Raw genomic sequence first — 9,772 nt, 5'->3', positions numbered from 1 at the left:
TGATAAGATACAAGTTATAATAATATAATATCTTATTTATTGTAGGGGATAAGATACAAGTTATTGTTAAGGAAATTGAATGTAATGAACGAAGTCATAAATTAAAAGAATATAACACTTATGTTATGCACAATTTTAATATTGTGCACACAACGATATTTAATATGACGCATGTGACAATGTCTCTATACGATACAATTCATTGCTGGTACAACACTTAAAAGTTAGATGTCTCTCATTTCTATGCCTTAAAAGAATTTTATGACTATTTTATGGCTCTCTTTAATAAAATTTTATGTCACTTTTATAGCTTTGTTTCCAAGCATCCAATGCTTCATATCCAAGATACCAAGACTTTGCTTGCCTATAAAAAGACACATATAGAGAGCTTCAAAATCATCTTCACAACACACAACATCTCTTTCATTTACACATATATTGTGAGTGCATTCTTGGTGAGAATTCTTGTTCCATTTGAGAGAGTATTTGTGAGAAAAATATTGTCATTTGTCCTCATCATTATAAGAGGATTTCTTGTACTCTTCTTTTTTACATAGTGGAATTTTGCTCTTGATCGCCCGTGGTTTTTTTCCTCTCACACTGAGGGGTTTTTCCACGTTAAATCTTGTGTGTTATTTTCTTTATCCTTTACTTGCTTCTCTTTTGTTCTCAATTGATTCAATCCTGTGCTTCCGCATTGTGCTCTAACCTTAACAAGTGGAATCAGAGCTCTTACTAAATTGAGAATTTCAAAATGTCTGCAAAATTTGACATTGAGAAGTTTGATGGCAAAATTAGCTTTTCTATTTGGCGAGTCCAAATGAGGGCCGTTCTTATCCAGAGCGGATTAAAGAAAGCTTTAGATGGGAAGTCAAAGAAACCAGTTTCCATGACCGATGATCAATGGGACGAGTTGGATGAAAAGGCGCTTTCAACAATTCAACTTTGTTTGTCGAAGGAGGTTCTTCGTGAGGTTGCCAATGAAGAAACCGCTGCGGCTTTGTGGCTGAAGTTAGAAACTTTATACATGACCAAGAGCCTCGCAAACAAGCTTCGTCTCAAAGAACGGTTATACACCATTCGTATGGTTGAAGGTACTCCTATTCAAACTCATCTTGATGAGTTTAATTCTATTATTATGGATATGCAAAATATTGATATTAATATTGAAGATGAAGACAAAGCTGTTTTGTTGGTTGTCTCTTTACCTTCTACCTATAAGCACTTCAAAGAAATCATGTTGTATGGAAATAATGATACCTTATCCTTTGAAGATGTTAAATCTAATTTATTGTCCAAAGAAAAATTTGATCTTGAAGTTAATTCTGTGGACAAGGGTGAGGGCTTAAGTGTTCGAGGTAGAACTCAAGAAAAAGGGAGTACCAATTATAAAAAGTTCAGATCCAAATCCAGAGGTCGCAAATCCAACAAAACTTGTCGCTATTGCAAGAAACCGGGGCATGACATTCCTGATTGTTTTATCTTAAAGAAAAAACAAGAAAAACAAGATAAGGGAAAATTTCAACAATCCTCTGAAGCTGCTAATATTGAAGCCAATTCTGACGGTGATATTCTTTTATCTGTTGTCTCTTATAATAATAGGAGTAAAACAGAATGGATTCTTGATTCTGGATGTACTTTTCATATGTGTCCTTATAAGGACTTATTCACCACTTTTGAACATGTTGACAGTGGTGTTGTTTTGATGGGCAATGATACCCAATGCAAAGTTGCAGGAATAGGTACTATTCAGATCAAGGCTCATGACGGTGTTGTCAGAACCTTGGCTAATGTCCGCTATATTCCAGATTTGAAGCGGAACTTAATTTCTCTTGGCACCCTAGAGTCTCTCGGGTGTAGGTATTCAGCTGAAGGTGGAGTTCTAAAGGTATTGAAAGGTGCTATGGTATTATTGAAAGCTAACCGGATTGGTAGTTTATATGTCTTGCAAGGTTCTGTTGTGACAGGTTCAACAGCTGTATCTTCTTCAATGCATGATAATGACATTACCAAATTATGGCACATGCGCCTGGGCCATATGAGTGAAAAAGGTATGCACCTTCTAAGCAAACAAGGTCATCTTGGTAAACATGGCATTGGTAAATTGGATTTTTGTAAACATTGTGTTTTTGGGAAACAGAAAAAGGTTAGTTTCTCCACTGCAACTCACCGTACCAAAGGTATTCTTGATTATATTCATTCTGACCTTTGGGGGCCTTCTAAATTTCCTTCTCATGGAGGATGTCGCTATATGATGACCATCATTGATGATTTTTCTCGCAAAGTTTGGGTTTATTTTCTGCAGCATAAAAATGAGACTTTCTCCACTTTCAAGAAGTGGAAAACTCTTGTTGAAACCCAGACAGGGAAGAAAGTGAAGAAGCTTAGAACAGACAATGGATTAGAGTTCTGCAATGGTGATTTTAATGAGTTCTGCACAAAAAATGGTATTGCTAGACACAAAACTATTCCAAGAAATCCTCAACAAAATGGTGTTGCAGAACGGATGAACAGGACTCTACTTGAGAGAGTTCGTTGTATGCTCTCAAATGCTGGGTTATGGCATCGGCGTGAATTTTGGGCTGAAGCAGCATCTACTGCTTGTTACCTGGTTAATCGTTCTCCACATTCAGCACTTGATTTCAAAATCCCAGAAGAAATTTGGTCAGGTAATCCTGTTGATTATTCTAACTTAAGAATCTTTGGATGTCCTGCTTATGCACATGTTAATGATGGTAAATTAGCTCCAAGAGCTGTTGAGTGCATATTTCTTGGTTATGCATCTGAGTCTAAAGGATATCGCTTATGGTATTCTGATGCAAAGTCACGGAAATTAATTCTTAGCAGAGATGTGACTTTTAATGAGGATGCATTTTTATCTTCTGGAAAACAATCTATTGTGTCTTCTTCTACTAGTACAGGTAATCTGCAGGGTACTAGCGAGAAGGTGGAGTTGATAGTGAAACCTACAGTTCCTAATGTTGATGTTCCATCTTCCTCTACAAATCAATCTAGCATTGATGATCATTATGTTGATTGTGATGACAGTACAACTTCTCCTATTCATCAGCAAGAAGATGATTATTGTATTGCTCGAGACAGAACCAGAAGACTAATTAAAAGGCCAGCTAGATACACTGATGGTGATAATTTAATTGCTTATGCAATGTCAGTTGCACAAGAGGTAAATGATGATGTTGAACCTGCCAGCTATACAGAAGCTGTTTCTTGTGTTGATTCGTCACAGTGGCTAGTGGCTATGAATGAAGAGATTGAAAGTCTTCATAAGAATGGTACTTGGGCTTTGACAGAGCTTCCCGAAGGCAAACGACCATTACGATGTAAATGGATCTATAAGAAGAAAGACGGTATTCCCGGGGTTGAAGATCCAAGATGCAAAGCACGACTAGTTGTTAAAGGTTTTAATCAAAAGGAAGGTATTGACTTTAATGAGATATTCTCACCTGTTGTTCGTCATACTTCTATTCGTGTTTTGCTTGCTTTTGTTGCTTTATTTGATTTGGAGTTGGAGCAACTTGATGTAAAGACAGCTTTTCTACATGGAGAGCTGGAAGAAGAAATTTACATGGAACAACCTGAAGGATTTATTGTTCCTGATAAGGAGCATCTTGTCTGTCGATTGAAGAAATCATTATATGGCCTTAAGCAAGCTCCCAGACAATGGTACATGAGGTTTGATTCTTTTATGATTGGGCAAGGTTATTGCAGGAGTCAATTTGATGACTGTATTTATTTCCAGAAATTTCCAAATGAATCATTCATATACTTGTTACTGTATGTTGATGATATGCTAATTGCTTCACGTGACAAGTCTTTGATCCGGAAATTGAAAATTCAACTCAATAATGAGTTTGAGATGAAAGAATTAGGTGCAGCCAAGAAAATTCTTGGTATGGAGATTCACAGGGATCGTCAAGCTGGTAAATTGTTTTTATCCCAAGAGAAATATATTGAAAGAGTGCTTGAAAGGTTTAATATGAATAATTGTAAACCTGTTTCTACTCCACTTGCTGCACATTTCAAGTTATCTTTAGATCTTTGCCCACATACAGAGGAAGAGATGGAGCGTATGTCACATATTCCTTATGCTAGTGCAGTTGGTAGTCTTATGTATGCTATGGTGTGCACTAGACCTGATTTAGCATATGCTGTTAGCATGGTAAGTCGATATATGCATAATCCTGGAAAGGATCATTGGAGTGCTGTAAAATGGATTTTTCGGTATCTAAAAGGTACTTCTGGTATTGGCTTGGTATTTGACAGAAACAAGGCTACAACTGATGACGTTGTAGGTTATGTTGATTCGGATTATGGTGGTGATATTGACAGAAGGAGGTCTCTTTCTGGTTACATCTTTACTCTCTGTAATAGTGCTATTAGCTGGAAAGCTACTCTTCAGTCCATTGCTGCATTGTCTACGACTGAAGCAGAATATATTTCAGCAACGGAGGGTGTGAAGGAGGCTATTTGGCTCCGAGGTTTGGTAAATGAACTTGGTCTAATACAGGGTGTTCTTACAGTGTTTTGTGATAGTCAAAGTGCTATTCATTTGACCAGGAATAATCGTTATCATGACAAGACCAAACACATTGATATAAAACGTCACTTTATCCGAGATATTGTTGCTATTGGTGAAATTATGGTGGAAAAGATTCACACATCAGAGAATCCAGCAGATATACTTACCAAGCCACTTCCGAATACCAAGTTCCAACTTTGCTTGGACTTGGTTGGTCTCTACAGCACTTGAGTGCCCTTCGGGGCATTATTTGGCGATGAGCAACTTATCAAATTCGAGCCAAGGTGGAGATTGTTAGATGCCTCTCATTTCTATGCCTTAAAAGAATTTTATGACTATTTTATGGCTCTCTCTAAAGACATTTTGTGTCACTTTTATGGCTTTGTTTCCAAGCATCCAATGCTTCATATCCAAGATACCAAGACTTTGCTTGCCTATAAAAGGACACATATAGAGAGCTTCAAAATCATCTTCACAACACACAACATCTCTTTCATTTACACATATATTGTGAGTGCATTCTTGGTGAGAATTCTTGTTCCATTTGAGAGAGTATTTGTGAGAAAAAATATTGTCATTTGTCCTCATCATTATAAGAGGATTTCTTGTACTCTTCTTTTTTACATAGTGGAATTTTGCTCTTGATCGCCCGTGGTTTTTTTCCTCTCACACTGAGGGGTTTTTCCACGTTAAATCTTGTGTGTTATTTTCTTTATCCTTTACTTGCTTCTCTTTTGTTCTCAATTGATTCAATCATGTGCTTCCGCATTGTGCTCTATCCTTAACAGGTATGCTCATATACCACCAAAGTCATGGCATATTGAAAAGATCTTGATAAGATACAAGTTATAATAATATAATATCTTATTTATTGTAGGGGATAAGATACAAGTTATTGTTAAGGAAATTGAATGTAATGAATGGAGTCATAAATTAAAAGAATATAACACTTATGTTATGCACAATTTTAATATTGTGCACACAACGATATTTAATATGACGCATGTGACAATGTCTCTATACGATACAATTCATTGCTGGTACAACACTTAAAAGAGAAAGAACTTCTTGATATTCTACTATATCAATATTGTTTATAAAAGTTATCTAAGCTACTAACAAATTAGTGTGAAAGTTCTGAACTAGTATGTCCCCAAATTAATTGAAATAATATTCATACAGTGGAATATCAGGAAAGTCTTTCTCTTTGAATGTTGTACCAGCAATGAATTGTATCATATAGACATTGTCATGTGCCTTCTAGTGAATATCATTGTGCACAACGTAACATTGAAATTGTGCATAATATATGTTATGTTCTTTGTATCTTATCTGATACAATACATAAGACAATATAATATTATAAATGAATATTTTATGAACTTGATGTATTATTTGATAACATATAAAGTGCAATCTTGCTGTCTATCAAGATTATTTCAAGATACTATGATTTTGGTGCCATTTGAACATACCAAAGATGAGAAATCCTAACATAAATCTTCCTTAGTTTCTTGGAGTCATTTAAATATTTTATTATTTTATCATGTCAAGTGAACGTGATGTTGCTATTAACGTGTGAAAGAAAATTAATTAGTTTTGAACATTTAAAAATAGTAAAAAAATTACTATATAAATAAGATGATGCACAAACTTACTTTAAGAAAGGAAGTTTGATGATGGGTTTTACCTTTAGGATAGAGATAGAAAAAATAATTCGTTATATTTATATTGCTTAATTTGAAGATGAAGAGCATGAAACTTTATAAAGTACTGAGAAATACATCACTATCTTATTAAATAAAATTATCTTCAATAAATTTATAACCTATTATTAGTTTATTCTAAAATAAGATTAATTTTATGTACATTTGTTTCAGTATTAATTTATTAAAAGTATGATTGTAGAAATATACTTGATTCTAAAAATAAGTTATAACAAATAAAATTCAATTTGTATGAGATAATATATGTTTATAAGTCCCATACATATATATATATATATATATATATATTTATAAGGTTATTTTAGCATATCTTTTAAATAATTATATTTTATTTTAGATTGATACTCATTGTATATAAATATACACTTTACAGGTGAAGTATTAGAACAACTCTGTAATGATTATCTTTTATTTTAATTGAGGCTCAATATATTTTTTACTATAAATTTGATGTTTTTAGTATTTTTGAGTTCATATAATCATAAATATAAAGGTCTTTTCTGATGTCATTTCAGGTACACTAGAAGAAGTGCAATTCAAGGACATGAATCAAATCCAACAAGATGCTGAGCAAATAGTAGAAGAAAAACATCAGGACATGCCTATTGCGTGGAAAATTAAAAAGGATCATCCACTCGATAAGGTGTTAGGTGATATATCTACGGGGGTGGTAACCCGTAGCTCTTTACGTAATTTCTGTAATTTTGTTGCATTCGTATCTCAAATAGTGCCAAAGACCATCGATGAAGCCATCGAGGATGTACACTGGGGTATAGTTATGCAAGAAGAGCTAAACCAGTTTGAGCGAAATAATGTGTGGAACTTGGTCCCCAAACCAAAAGATCATCTTGTGATTGGCACCAGATGGATCTTCCTTAATAAGTTAGATGAATCTGGCTTAATAATAAGAAATAAGGCTCGCTTAGTGGCCAAAGGCTACAACCAGGAGGAGGACATCGATTATGATGAGACATACGCTCCTGTAGCCAGACTTGAGGCCATTCGGATGCTCTTATCTTTTACATCAATCACGAATTTTAAACTTTTCCAAATGGATGTTAAAAATACATTTTTAAATGGCTATATTCAAGAGGAGGTGTACATAGACCAACCACTAGGGTTTGAAAACTTCAAATACCCGAACCATGTGTATAAACTCAAGAAGGCCCTTCATGGCCTAAAACAGGCTCCCAGAGCCTGGTGCGATAGATTGAGTTCGTTCTTACTTGAAAAAGAGTTCTAAAGAGACTTGGTCGACACCACTCTATTTATTCGTAGATTAGATAATCATGTTTTACTTGTACAAATATATGTTGATGATATTATCTTCGGATCTACTAATGACATCCTTTGTAAGGAATTTTCTGAGTTGATGCAGGGGGAGTTTGAGATGTCGATGATGGGTGAGCTGACTTTCTTCCTTTGTCGATGATGGATGAGCTGACTTTCTTCCTTGGGCTTCAAATTAAACAAATGGAAAATGACATCTTCATTCATCAATCGAAGTATTGCAAAGAATTATTAAAGAAGTTCGATATGGAGCAATGTAAAGATGAATCTACACCTATGACATTTGCATGTTATTTGGACAAAGATGAAAAGGGAAAAGCGATTGAGGTAACTAAATATCGTGGGATTATCGGCTCCTTATTGTACTTAACTGCTAGCTTCCCCAATATTATGTTTAGCGTTTTTATGTGTGCTAGATTTCAAGCTTTGCCAAAAGAATCACATTATATTGCTGTAAAACGTATCATGAGATATTTAAAGGGAACTATAAATATGAGATTATGGTATCCTAGGGATGCCTCCTTATCCTTGGTAGGTTACTCCAATTCTAACTTCGTTGGGTGTAAGTTGGATCGAAAAAGCACTAGTGGGACTTGTCACCTATTAGACAGTTCCTTAGTTGCATGACATAGTAAAAAGCAAGCACGCGTTGCTTTGTCCACCGCCGAAGCGGAATACATTGTTGCTGGTGTGTGTTGCACTCAAATCCTTTGGATGAAGCAGCAACTTAAGGACTTTGGGCTCAAATCCCATCTTGCATTCTAGAACCAAGCATATTGAAATAAGGCATCATTTTTTGCATGATCATGTTCAAAAAGGTGATTGTATATTAGAATTTATTGAAACATCTAAGCAATTAGCATATATTTTCACCAAGCCCCTCTCACGAAATACTTTCTATGTTCTTCGAAGAGAACTAGGAATCCTTGATGAAAAATATCTTGATTGATCATATGTAATTGCCTTGCATGATTTATTTGCCTTGTATGTTTTATTATAAAAACATGTTGAATGCTCATAATTCCTTGTATAAATCTATGATTATGTGTATAAAAGTCTTATAAATATATGTGATTGCTTAAAATTGATTTAATAATGAGTTTGAAATCTTTGCATGCCTTTAAAAACATCCAAAGCGGTGTATCTGATGCTTTTAATCGATTAAGACCATAAGTTAATCGATTATCTGGGCAAACATTTTAAAACCTGACATTTTTAACTCAGGTTAATCGATTAAGGTAACCTATTAATCGATTAACGACATCAGTATATCAGAAACAGAAGCATTTCTGGGCATTTTTCAAAACCCCATTCATCCTTTTTTCTCTCAAATCTCAGAGGAACAAGTCCAACATCATCCTTAAGCTTTAACCTAGCCCAAACTGAGTCACCCCACATCACTACCACTCCATAAACCGACTTCTCCATCTCTTATTTCCAAGAAATTCGTTTTCCCCAATTGAAAACCCTACCCTAGGTTTCCCTCAATCCTTCCATTAAAACTTCACCATGGTTCAGCTTCAATAGCAATGAAGAAAGGACGTGATAAGAGAATCAAGACAACCGCTCAACATCCACCGCGTGCCCCAAAAGCCGTGCCAGCTCAACAAGCAAGGTAGGACTGCGAGGACCCATACTATTCATTGATTCTGCAAGAAATCCGGTTGCTCAAATTTCAGGGGAGGAAACCCACATACATTCGGTTTGCGAATTTGACTTGGCTAGCGGAACAAAACTTCGACTTTCTGCATGGTTTGAAAGCTCAAGGGGTTGTCCCCTTCTTGGAATTAAAAGGTAACATTTAACCTACTCTAGTTTGGGAGTATTATGCCAACTTTAGATACAAATATGGGAAGTATTGGTCACTGATTGCTGGAAAACTGTTTGAGATTAATTAAGATATCTTTATGAACATGGGTGGTTTATCCTGTACTGGTGCTAGTTTAAGTGATTGTGGTTGGGCAGACAACAACTCTTTTGATGTTGTTGAAATGTATAAGTCTTGTTTGCGTAGACCTTAGTTACATGTTCAGGGTGAATTGACCAAAGTTGGGTCGCTGTCCGTGGAGAATAGGCTCCTACACTACTTGATTGCCTATATTCTGATTCAGAGGAACACAAATCATGCACAACCTACAGTGAATGATTTGTGGTTAATGTTTGCTGTGAAGGAGAACATAATGATTAATTGGCCTGACGAGATTCTGAAGGTCAT

This window comes from Lupinus angustifolius, chromosome LG04, assembly GCF_001865875.1.
Source record: "Lupinus angustifolius cultivar Tanjil chromosome LG04, LupAngTanjil_v1.0, whole genome shotgun sequence".
Classification (NCBI taxonomy): Eukaryota; Viridiplantae; Streptophyta; class Magnoliopsida; order Fabales; family Fabaceae; genus Lupinus; species Lupinus angustifolius.
The sequence above is the reverse complement of the archived record's forward strand: the minus strand, read 5'-3'. Positions refer to the sequence as shown.